A 12,898-nucleotide genomic window follows, 5' to 3' on the forward strand; every position below is an offset into this window, starting at 1 on the left:
AATTATTTTCTTGATGTGGTTAACTGTTCTATCAATTTGATTGATAGCTAGTCATTTGTTTTTATTCAATTCTAGAATTTGGGTTTTTAAAATTCATTTTAGTTTAACATTTTTTTCTTCTTTTCCAAGTAAGAGGAAGGGAGATAGACAGACTAATGCTTGCACTCTGACCGGGATCCACCTGACAACCCCTCCTCTAGGTGCATGCTCATAACCAAGCTATTTTTAGCACCTGAGCTAGAGGCTCCACAGAGCCATCCTCAGTGCCTAGGGCCGATGCATTCAAACTAATAGAGCTGTGGCTATGGAAGGGAAAGGAAGAGAGAGAGAGATAGCAAGAAAGAGAAGAAGAAGGTGAGGGGTGGAGAAGCAGATGGCCACTTCTCCTGTGTACCCTGACCTGGAATCAAACCTGGAAAATCCACACACCGGGCCAATGCTCTACCACTGAGCCAACTGGCCAGGGCTAGTTTAACTTTTAAAATGTTTACATGTCTTACAAATGAGTATATGAATATATTTATATTACTAAGATATATATGTATGTATACCCACAAATAAACACACACACACACACACACACACAAATCCTCATGCCTATTTCTTCACTCCCTACTCTGTTCCCAACTACATATTTGACTCCATATAGATAATTTTCACCTGTTGCTTGTTACCTTTCCTCTGATTCTTTTTTTTCTTTAAGTGAGAGGATAGGAGATAGAAAGACTTCCGTGTGCACCCTGACCAAAATCCTCCTGGCAACACCTGTCTGGGGCTGATACTTGTGTCAACCAAGCTATCCTCAGCACCCAGGCTGATGCTCAAACCAACTAAGCCACTGGCTGGAAGAGGGGAAGGAAGAGAGAGGGGCGAGAGAGAGGGGAAGAGAAGCAGATGCTCGCTTCTCATGTGTGTCCTGAATGAGGATTGAACCCGGGACATCTATACATTGGGCCAATACTCTATCCAGCGAGCCAACTGGCAGGACCTGATTATTTTTCAATAATAAATGTATATACACTCTTATTTTCTCTTCTTTTATATAAAAATGGTAGTATATTCTATATACACTCTATATTATCTTGCTTTAACATTTTAAAATATATTCTAATTTTTCAATTTATAATTTTATTTTTAGTCCTTTTTGTTTCTATTTTAAGAATCCCCTACTTGCTCAATGGTCATGAGAATTTTCTACAGTATCATCATCTAAAATTCTTGAAGTTTTGCCTTTTGCATTTAAGTCTTTAATCAATCTAGAGGTGATTTTATGTATGGTGTGAGAAAGCAATCCATTCTCTTTTTTTTTACCTTTTGTATGGATGTCCACTTATTCCATATACTTTGTTGAACAGTTTATTTCTACTCACTGACCATCAATGTCACATCAGTTATATCAAGTTTCCATGCTTCCATGGGTCAGCCTCTGGAATTTTAATTTTGTTTTATCTATTCCTGAGAAAAATCTCTTATTTTTAAAATTTAGACATGATTTTTCATTCTAGAATTTTTAAATAATAATTTAAAATTATTTTTAGAAAGTTAACTTTAACAGAGTGAAATTGATCAATAAGAGTACTTAGGTTTCAAGTGAACATTTCTATAGCAGTTGAATTGTTGATTATGTTGTATACCCATCACCCAAAGTCAAATCATTTTCCATCACCTTATATTTATCCTGCTTTACACTCTTCCCATACCTCCTTCCCTCTCCCCTCCCCCATATCCCTTTCCCCCTAGTGACCACTTCAATTTTATCTATGCCCATGAGTGTCAGTTTTATATTCCACCTATGTGTGAAATCATATGGTGCTTAGCTTTTTCTGATTTACTTGTTTCACTAAGTATAATGTTCTCAAGGTCCACCCATGTTGTCATAAATGTCAATATGTCATTGTTTCTTATGGCTGAATAGTATTTCATTGTATATATGCACAACATCTTCTTTATCCAATCCTCTATTGAGGGACACTTTGGTTGTTTCCATTTCTTGGCCACTGTGAATAATGCTGAGATGAACATGGAGTTGCATGGGTCTTTACATACCAATGCTTTCAAGTTTTTGGTAGATACCGAGTAGAGGGATTGCTGGATCATATAGTAATTCTATTTTTAATTTTTTGAGGAAAAACCATACCTTTTTCCATATGGTTGTACTAATTTGCACTCCCACCAACAGTGAATGAGGGATTCTTTTTCTCCACAGCCTCTCCAACATTTGCTATTACCTGTCTTCTTGATAATAGCCAATCTAACAGGTGTGAGGTGGTATCTCATTATAGTTTTGATTTGCATTTTTTGAATAGCTCCTGAAGATGAGCATCTTTACATACATCTGTTGGCCATTTGTATGTTCTCATGGGAGAAGTGTCTGTTCAGGTCCTTTCCTCAATTTTTTAATTGGGTTGTTTGCTTGTTTGTTGCTAAGCTTTGTGAGTTATTTATATATTTTGGATATTAGGCCCTTATCTGAGCTGTTGTTTGCAAATATAATCTCTCATTTTGTTCACTGCCTATTTGTTTTGTTGTCAGTTTCTTTTGCTGAGCAGAAGCTTTTTAGTTTGATGTAGTCCTATTCATTTATTGTTGCCTTTACTTCTCTTGCCTTTGGGGTAAAATTCCTAAATTGTTCTCTATGGCTGTGGTCAATGAGCTTAGTACCTATGCATTTCTCTATGTAATTTATTGTTTCAGATCTTATATTAAGGTCTTTGATCCATTTTGAACTAATTTTTGTACTGGGGGCAAACTATAGTCTTTTGCATGTGGCTTTCCAATTTTCCAAGCACCATTTATTGAAGAGACTTTTTTTCTCCACTGTGTGTTTTTTGGCTCCTTTGTAAAGACGATTTGTCTATATATATGTGGTTTTTATCTGGGCTCTCGATGCTGTTCCATTGGTCTGTATGTTTGTTTTTCTGCCAATACCATGTTTTGATAATTGTGGCTCCCTAGTATAATTTGAAGTCAGGTAATGTGATACCTCCAGCTTCATACTTTTTCCTCAGGATTGCTTTGGCTATTCAAGTTTTTCTTATAGTTCCATACAAACTTGGTAATTTTTTGTTCTATTTCTTTAAAAAAAATGGCATTGGTATTTTGATCGAGATAGCATTAAATTTGTATATTGGTTTGGGTAATATGTCCATTTTAACTATGTTGATTCTTTCAATCCATGAACATGAAATATATATTTTTCCAGTTTATTATGTCTTTTTAATTTCTTTCAATAATGTTTGTAGTTTTCAGTATATAGGTCCTTCACATCTTTTGTTAAGTTTACTCCTAGGTATTTTTTTGTTACAATTGTAAAAGAAATTGTTTTCTTAGTTCATTTTCTGATGTATCATAGTTGGCATATAGGAAAGCAATGGACTTTTGTATATTGATTTTGTATCCTGAGACTTTATAGTATTGTTTTGTTGTTTTAAATAGATTTTTGGTGGAGTATTTGGGGGGTTTTATATGTAGGATTATGTCATTTGCAAAAAGTGATACCTTTACTTTTTCTTTCCCAATATGGATCCCTTTTAATTCTTTCTCTTGTCTGATCACTGTAGCTAAAACTTCCAGAATTATGTTGAATAAGAGTGAAGCGAGTGGGTAGCTTTGTCTTGTTCCTGATTTTAGAGAAAACTTTTTTTTACCGAATGGTGTGATATTAGCTGATGGTATGTCATATATGGCCTTTGTTATGTTGAGGTACTTTCCTTTGATTCCAATTTTATTAAGTGTTTTAAAAATAAAGAGATGCTGTATTTTATTGACTGGCTTTTCTGCATCTATTGATAGGATCGTATGATTTTTGTTCTTTGCTTTGTTGATGTGTTTGTACTACATTTATTGATTTCCGTATCTTGAACTTCCTTCTGCTCTTGGAATGACTGCCACTTGATCATGATGTAGTATTTTTTTAATGTCTTGTTGTATTTGATTTGCTAGCATTTTATTTAAGACTAGCTGTACCTGGCCACACGTTGCTGTGGCTCAGTCTGGTTAAATGGAAAAGAAAGAAAAGAGAAAGCGCACGTTTCTAATATGTTTAGTTTCACAATGCTTGTGGATATACAATATTTTTTTGTTTCATTGTGTGTGCCGATATAGAGATTGTCTGGTTTGCCAAGTCTAGAACGTGCAATATAAAATTGTCCATGTGAGAAGCAATCTATGTGTAGATCTAAAGCACACAATTCTAAACATTGGCCCTGAGCTTTGTTGATGGTGATTGCAAATGCCAGTCGAATTGGGAATTGCAATCTCTTAAATTGAAATGGCATATCTGTTGGAATCATAGGAATACGAGGAATGAGGACATCTTCACCTTTGAAAGGTCCTGTCAAGATTGTTGCTTCTGCAATGTTGCTCATTAATTTTTTACAGCGCACAGACCCAAACACTTCATGTTTTACCATGAAATCCATCAGTGATTTCAGCTTCTGTCTGAAAACACGTGCTGTAATGTCATACCTATCCACCGGCGATTGCCCAGGAAGTAAAAGCTGTTGTATATTGTCCCAAGCTGGATTGCATGTGAATGTAATGAATAGGTCTGGATGCCCATAGTAATGAACATATGCAATTGCATCTTGAGCATACTCATGCATATGATGTGGACGGCTTGTATAGGAAGATGGCAAAATCGTTAGTCTTCCAATGTTAGTTTTATTACCATCATTTACAACTGCATCTCACAAATGTACGTATTCTTCAGAGCGAAGCTTGGTCTGATTCAAACAGATGAAAATCAAACGTTCTGTTTGCATACATATCTATGATGTATTGATGAAACAATTGACGGCATTTCAAAATGTGATTGTCTTTATTCTCTCGAATCATTAATCAGTATGAATAATAGTTCATTGTGCTGTATTTCATATTTGTTTCTTCGCCACTGACTGGATTTATCATCTTAATGTTGAAGTGATATCCATTAGTACCATCCCCAAAAATGATTGAATATTGCAGAGCATTGTAGCATCAATGAGTTTCTGCAAGTTTTGCCAATTGATTATTTCTCTGATGAAGAACAATATCTCTAGGTTGGAATTGATCTCTGACTATAACAATCGCCAGTTTGTCTATAGTTGGAGCATTGAATCTTCACACATGTTCTCCAGCAGCCATTTTCTCAGCAGGAATAACAATCTTATGTGTATCAGATGATGTGTATCATCATCTGATACAATAACAATCTTATGTGTATCACATCATGTCAATTGCTGTTTTGAACAAACTCACTAAATTGTTTTTTCATGAAGAAGCTCTTGCAGTTGGGAAACAATGGACCTTTTTATGCTGGTAGAAATTCCACAGTGTCCATTCAATTCATCGTTGCCATCACCGATGAAATACATTTGTAGGAATTTATACTGACCATCTGGGAATGGAAGCAGGGAGCCGGCTTTATGATAAATCTGTCCTTTTACTTTGAAAATTGGCATGAATTGAGCTGTTACGATTTCTGTGCCGAATGACATCATTTGGAAGCATGAGTTCTATTTCCTGATGTTAGATAGGAAATGCTTTGATTCGGCAGTATATCCGGCAAGCAAAGTTTTTCATGGCTCTGGCAGTTCTCCAAGTTGAGGCAGTTTAATTTTTGGGGGGTGCAACACATTCCTTTCATTCCTCCGTTAAATTTCAGAGCATAGCAATAAGGACACACTTCAGACATAGTGCCAATGAGAACATGCTGGCTCAAATTATAATCATCAGCTGGGTTGTACAGGAATGCAAGGCAATTGTAATTGCATGATTGCTGAGCATGGAGTCCTATTTTATGCTGATCTGCTGTTTCTCGTTGACATCTTTCAGCCACTCTCAGCCTGTCACATTCATTCTGTTGAGAATGAAGCAGATCTGAAGCTGCAGAATGCAATCACTGTGCTCGCAACCATGCATCCTCAAGTCTGGCTGCACATAAATAGATCGTAAATCGGAAACATTGAAATGGAATTGTAAAATATTTAGTATAGCATGTGTTGCTTTTATGTCCAACAGATGGCGCTGTTTTTCAAAAACATGTTTTTACCTGTCACAGGTGTGACATCTATATCTATATAATAGTAGGTATATAAAAAAGAGGGCGTATTTGAATGCAATGTTGTATCAAAATTTCAAAGCAATCGGTGAAGAAACTTTTGGAGATTTAAGATTTTAAACAAACAAACATTCACATTTTTATTTATATAGATTTTTACATCTGGATTCATTAGAAATATTGTTCTGTCGTGGGTTTTGTGTGTGTGTGTGTGTGTGTGTGTGTGTGTGTGTTGTCCTTGCCAGGTTTTGGTATGAGGGTTATGTTGACTTCATAAAATGTGTTGGGGAGCATTGTTTCTTCTTCCATTTTTTTGAGTACTTTTATAAGAATATGTACCAAATCTTCTTAAAATGTTTGGTAGAATTCACTAATGTTTCCACTTGGTCTTGGACATTTGTTTTTGGGGAGGTTTTTGATAGTTGTTTCTATTTCCTCCCTGCTTATAGGTCTATTTAGGTTTTCTACTTCTTTGTAACTCAGTCTAGGAAGATTGTATAGTTCTAGGAATTTATCCATTTTGTCTAGGTTGTTGAATTTGGTGACATATAAGCTATTTAAAAACTTTTTTATTGGCCCTGACCGGTTGGCTTAGTGGTAGAGCGTCGGCCTGGCGTGCAGGAGTCCCGGGTTCGATTTCCGGCCAGGGCACACAGGAGAAGCACCCATCTGCTTCTCCACCCCTCCCCCTTTCCTTCCTCTCTGTCTCTCTCTTCCCCTCCCACAGCCAAGGCTCCAATGGAGCAAAGATGGCCCGGGCACTGAGGATGGCTCTGTGGCCTCTGCCTCAGGTGCTAGAGTGGCTCTGGATGCAACAGAGTGACACCCCAGAGGGGCAGAGTATCGCCCCCTGGTGGGCATGCCAGGTGGATCCTGGTCGGGCGCATGCGGGAGTCTATCTGACTGCATCCCTGTTTCTAGCTTCGGAAAAATGCAAAAAAAATTATTAATTTTAATTTATTGTGTTAATATGGTTTCAAATGTCCCACTCAATATAAACCATCACTCCCCACCCCCACATCCCCCATTACACCCACTTTACCCTCCTCCCCCTAACTTCCTCCCTGCTTCCTTCTGGGATTTGCTGTCCTGTTATCTGTATCCATGTGTTATGTATATATAATTTCACTAATCCCTTCACCTTCTCTGATCTCATCCCTTCATCCCCTTTCCCTCTGACAGCTGTCTTTCTGCTCCCTGTGATCCCACCTCTGCTTCTATTATTCCGTTCCTCAGTTCACTTTGTTCATTAGATTCCACATATAGTGAGATCATATGATATTTGTCTTTCTCTGCCTAGCTTACTTCACTTAGCATAATAATCTCCAGGTCCATCCATGCTGTCACAAAAGGTAAGATTTCCTTCTTTTTCATGGCTGCATAGTGTTCCATTGTGTATATATATGTACCACTGCTTTTTAATCCACTCATCCACTGATGGACATTTGGGCTGTTTCCAGATCTTGGCTATTGTAAACAATGCTGCACTAAACATGGGAATGCATATCTTCTTTTGAATCAGTGATTTGGTATTCTTAGACTATATTCCTAAAAGTGGGAAGGCTGGGTCAAAAAGCAGTTCCATTTTTAATTTTTAAAGGAAATGCCATACTATTTTCCACAGTGGTTGCACAAGTCTGCATTCCCACCAACAGTGCAGGAGGGTTCCCTTTTCTTTACACCTTTGCCAGCACTTATTGTGTGTTAATTTGTTAGTGAGCACCATTCTGACAGGTATGAGGTGGTATCTCATTGTGGTTTTAATTAGCATTTCTCTGATAATTAATGACATTGAACATTTTTTCATGTGTCTATTGGCCATTTCTATGTCCTCTTTGGAGAAGTGTCTATTCAGTTCTTTTGTCCATTTTTTAATTGGATTGTTTACCTTCCTGGTGTTGAGTTTTTATAAATATTGGTTATTAACCCCTTATTAGATGTATTGGCCAATATATTCTTCCATTGTGTGGGTTGTCTTTTTATTTTGTTCATGGTGTCTTTTGCTGTGCAAAAACTTTTTAGTTTAGTATAGTTCTATTTGTTTATTTTGTCCTTTATTTCACTTCCCTGTGGAGATAAATTGGCAAAAGTATTGCTATGAGAGATACTGAAGAGTTTATTGCCTATGTTTCTTCCCAAGATGTTAATGGTTTTGCAACTTACATTTTAGTCTTTTATCTATTTTTTTATTTTTGTGAATGGTGTAAGTTGGTGGCTTAGTTTCATTTCTTTGCATGTACCTGTCCAATTTTTTCAACATCATTTATTAAAGAGATTGCCTTTACTCGACTGTATGCTCTTACCTCCTTTGCCAAATATCAATTGACCACAAAGGCATGGGTTTATTTCTGGCTTCTCTGTTCTGTTCCAGTGATATGTAGTCCTGTTCTTATGCCAGTACCAAGCTGTTTTGAGAACAATGGCCTTGTAGTATAAGTTGATACCAGAAAGTGTGATACCTCCCACTGTATTCTTCATTTTCAAGATTGATGAGTCTATTTGTGTTCTTTTTTTTGGTTTCATATAAATTTTTGAAATATTTGTTCTATATTTTTGAAGTATAATATTGGTATTTTAATAGAAATTGCATTGAATTTATAGATTGTTTTGAGAAATATAAACATTTTAATGATATTTATTCTTCCTATGCGTGAACATGTTATCTGCTCTCACTTGTTTGAATCTTCCTTGATTTTTTTTCTCAATGTCTTAAAATTTTTCTAGTACAAGTCTTTTACCTTCTTGGTTAAATTTACTCCTAAGTACTTTATTTATTTTTGTTGTTGTTGCAATAGTGAAGGGGATTGTTTCCTTAATTTCTCTTTCAGACAGTTCATTGTTGGTGTATAAAATGCTTCTGATTTCTGAATATTAATTGTATATCCTGTCACCTTGCTGAATTCATTTATCAAGTCTAGTGGTGGCATATAATCCTTCAAAATAGTCTACTATGATCCTTTGTATATCTATGATGTCTGTGGTCATTTCTCCTCTTTCTTTTCAGATTTTGTTTATATGAGTCCTTCCTCGTTTTTCCTTCATGATTCTAGCCAGTGGTTTGTTGTTTTTATCCATCTTCTCAAAGAACCTGCTCTTTGTTGTATTTTTGTAAAGTTATTTTGTTCTCTATTTCATTTAGTTCTGCTCTAATTTTTACTATTGAATATTTCCTTTTTTCTGCTGACTTTGGGTTGCCTTTGTTCTTCTTTTGTCTAGTTTCTTAATGTGTAGTGTTAGGTTATTTACCTGGGATTTCTCTTGTTTCTTGATATAAGCCTGTAATGATATAAACTTCCCTCTTACTACTGCTTTTGCTGCATCCCAGAAATTTTGATATGTTTTGTTGCCATTTTCATTTGTTATATATGTCTTTTGATCTCTGCTTTTATTTATTTTTTAATCCAGTCTATCTTAAAAGGTATGTTATTTAATTTCCACATTGTTAAGGGTTTCTTTACTTCCTTTTTACAGTCGAATTCTAATTTGAATGCCTTATGATCAGAAAATATGCTTGGTATAATTGTAATCTTCCTGAATTTTTTGATGTTAGTTTTCTGGTCCAACATCTGGTCTATCCTTGAGAATGTTCTATACACACTGATGTTTAATCTGATGTTTGGGATGAAATGTCTTTTAAATGTCTATTATGTCCATTTGGCCCAGAGTGTTGTTTAAGGCCAATATTTCTTCATTGATTTTCTGTTTAGATGATCCTTTTAAAGCCATCAATGGTCTTGAATACTCCAAGTATGATTGTGTTTTTGTCTGCTTTTATTTTTAGATCAGTTAGTAGATGTCTTATATATTTTTGTGCTCCCTGATTTAGTGTATCTATATTAAAAAATGTTATGTCTTCTTAATACAACATCTTCTTTATCATTATGAACTGTTTATCTTTTTCTTTGGTTACCTTTGTTGTCTTGAAGTAAACATTGTCAGATATGAATATGGTTTCACCTGCTTTTTGGGGGGTATTATTTGCTTGGAGAATCATCTTCCAACCTTTCACTTTGAATCTACTTTTGTCCTTTCAGCTTATATTTACCTTTTGAAGGCAGCGTATGTTTGGGTTTTGCTTTTTTATTCAGCCTGCTTCTCTATGCCTCTTTATTAGTGAGTTCAGTTCATTTACATTTAGGATAATTATTAACATTTGAGGATTTCCTATAGCCATTTTATGTTTTGAATTCTGGTAGCTCTGTGTCTTGTTTGGTTCTTTTCTGCATTTCTGTTAGTTGTTTTTGTTTAGTGGTATTTCATACTTCTTTGCCCTCTGTCTTCTTTTTTTAAGCTGTGCGTTTCAGTAGTGGATTTTTTGTGCAGGGTTACCATTAGGTTATTAAGAAAAAAATGTTTATATGCACAAGATTCCCTTGTCTTATGAGAGCTTCTGCACTACATTCTTTTTTGCTACTGCAGAACTTTATCCTCTCCCCTTTTGTTATTGTTGTCACAGATCATCCTTGTTTTTATTGTGACCTTGTTGAACATTTTACTTGTAGTTTTGATTTGTTTCATTCTTTGTATCTGGTCAAATAACCCCCTTGAGTATTTCCTGCAGTGGTGGTTTTCTGGTGATAAATTCCCACAGCTTCTCTATGTCTATAAAAGTTTTCATTTCTCTTTCATATTTGAATAACTTTGATGGATATAGTATTCTTGACAGGTAATTTCTCTCTTTCATTTCTTTGAATGTTTGGGTTCACTCTATTTCAGCTTATAAAGTTTCTGCTAAGAAGTCTGATGATACCTATTAGGCTTTCCTTTATATGTTATGTTTCTCTTTTCCCTAGCTGCCTTGAATATTCTTTTTTTGTCATTAATTTTTGACAATTTTATTGCAATGTGCCTTGGAGTAGGTTTGTTTTGGTTGTGGTAACTTGGCATTCTGTTTGCTTCTTGGATTCGAGGCTCTAATTCTTTCCAAAGGCTTGGGAAATTCTCATCAATTATTTGGTTTGATTGGCTCTTCATTCCCTTCTCCCTTTCTTCTTCTGATATACCCATTATTCTTATATTGCTCTTTCTGATGGAGTCAGACAATTCTTGGAGATCTCTCTCAGTTTTTTAAATTTGTGAGTCTCTCTTTTCTTCTATCTGTAGCATCTCTAGTTGCCTGTCTTTGATGTCACTGATTCATTCCTTTATCTGGTTTGTTCTATTTGCTAAAATTGCTACCTCAGTCTTCAATTCATATATTGTGTTTTTCATCTCTGGTTTTAAAGTTTCAATCTTAGTGAGGTATTCATTCTGGTTTCTGAGCTCATTCTTTGCCTATTGGTGTTTTCTTGCATCTTACTGACTATTTTCAGAACTTCAATTTTGAATTCTCTGTTGTTTAGCTGCAAGGTGTCCATGTGATTGAGATTTTTTTCTGGAAATGTTTTATTTTCTTTCTGACCTACATCTCTGTCTTGTGTAACCAAGGTATTTGATTTCTTCTCCCTTAATGGTATTTGAGAGTGACATTTTAAGAACCCTAACAAAAAAAAACTAAAAATGAGAAATTAAAATAAGAAATACAATATAAAATTAAAAATTATGACAAGAAGTAAAAAACACAGAAAAACGATCAAAAGCAACAAAAGTATTGAACACAAAACACCCACAAAAATAAGGATAAAAATATAAAAACCAAAGAAAATGAAATTCAAAAAAGAAAAAGGGAGAAAGGAATAAAAAGGAAAAAATGAAAAAGGAAAAAATAAAAGAAAAAATAAATTCTGCTTTTGAGATATTTTTTTCCAGTAAGTGTCACTTTATTACAATTTTTAGCTCAGTGAAGTTCCTAGACTCTCCACTGCTGAAATGTTGCTGTCACAATGATATAGGCGGGTTCTGTAGTCACATTGGTGGATGAGGCATATTGTGAGGGCTTTATGGCTTCAGCCTTACAGCTTTGGCTTTATGGCTTTGGCTTTCCAGTTTTATGGCTCTTGCAATGGTGATCTCAGGCTTCTGGGTGTTACTTCCCATGTCTCAACAGATCTGGGTACCAGATGTGGAGCATCTTTGTTCTTCAGGGGCGAGAGTGGCTCTGGAGAGATAGCTGTGGGGTATTCTCTGCCACTTGCCATACCACAAGGTGAGGGAGGCAGGATCTGGGAGGCTGGGGGTCTGAACTTTAGCTTTCTTTGTCTCTGCCAAGTGTGGGCTGCAGGCAGACCACAGGAACACTGGCCATGACCCTGTGTTTTGGCTGCTTTGGTTTATCTCACTCTCTGCCCCTTTATCTCACCACTCCTCCCAGCAGTAGGGAACTAAGTCATTCTGAGTTTCCCTCTCCATTCCCCCAGACAAAATTCAAACAGCCAGAGCTTCTCTTCTTCCTCATAGTCTGGCAGAGAAGAAAAAAACAACAACAATCATTCTGGGTTTGTCTCCTCCCTAAAGCTGACCATGAATCTGTCTTTTCTTCTACCCCTCTTTTCTTTTTTTTTTTTATAAATTTTTTTTTAATTTTTTTATTTTATTTATTCATTTTTAGAGAGGAGAGAGAGAGACAGAGAGGGATAGAGAGAAGAGAGAGACAAAGAGAGAGAGAAGGGGGGAGGAGCTGGAAGCATCAACTCCCATATGTGCCTTGACCAAGCAAGCCCAGGGTTTTGAACCGGCGACCTCAGCATTTCCAGGTCGACGCTTTATCTACTGCGCCACCACAGGTCAGGCTACCCCTCTTTTCAATCTGTTCCACCTTTAGTACTTTTGGTGTGCAGATCTTGCATGGCTGCAAGTCCAGCTGGGGTTCTTTTACTGAGTTATAGTTTTTCAATTTGTTAAAATTTCAAGGGGAGAGATTAGGAGTATCTTTCATGCTGTCATTCATCTGACATCATTTTGAAATTTTCATTTTAAAAA

Source organism: Saccopteryx bilineata, chromosome 9 (assembly GCF_036850765.1).
Source record: "Saccopteryx bilineata isolate mSacBil1 chromosome 9, mSacBil1_pri_phased_curated, whole genome shotgun sequence".
NCBI lineage: Eukaryota > Metazoa > Chordata > Mammalia > Chiroptera > Emballonuridae > Saccopteryx > Saccopteryx bilineata.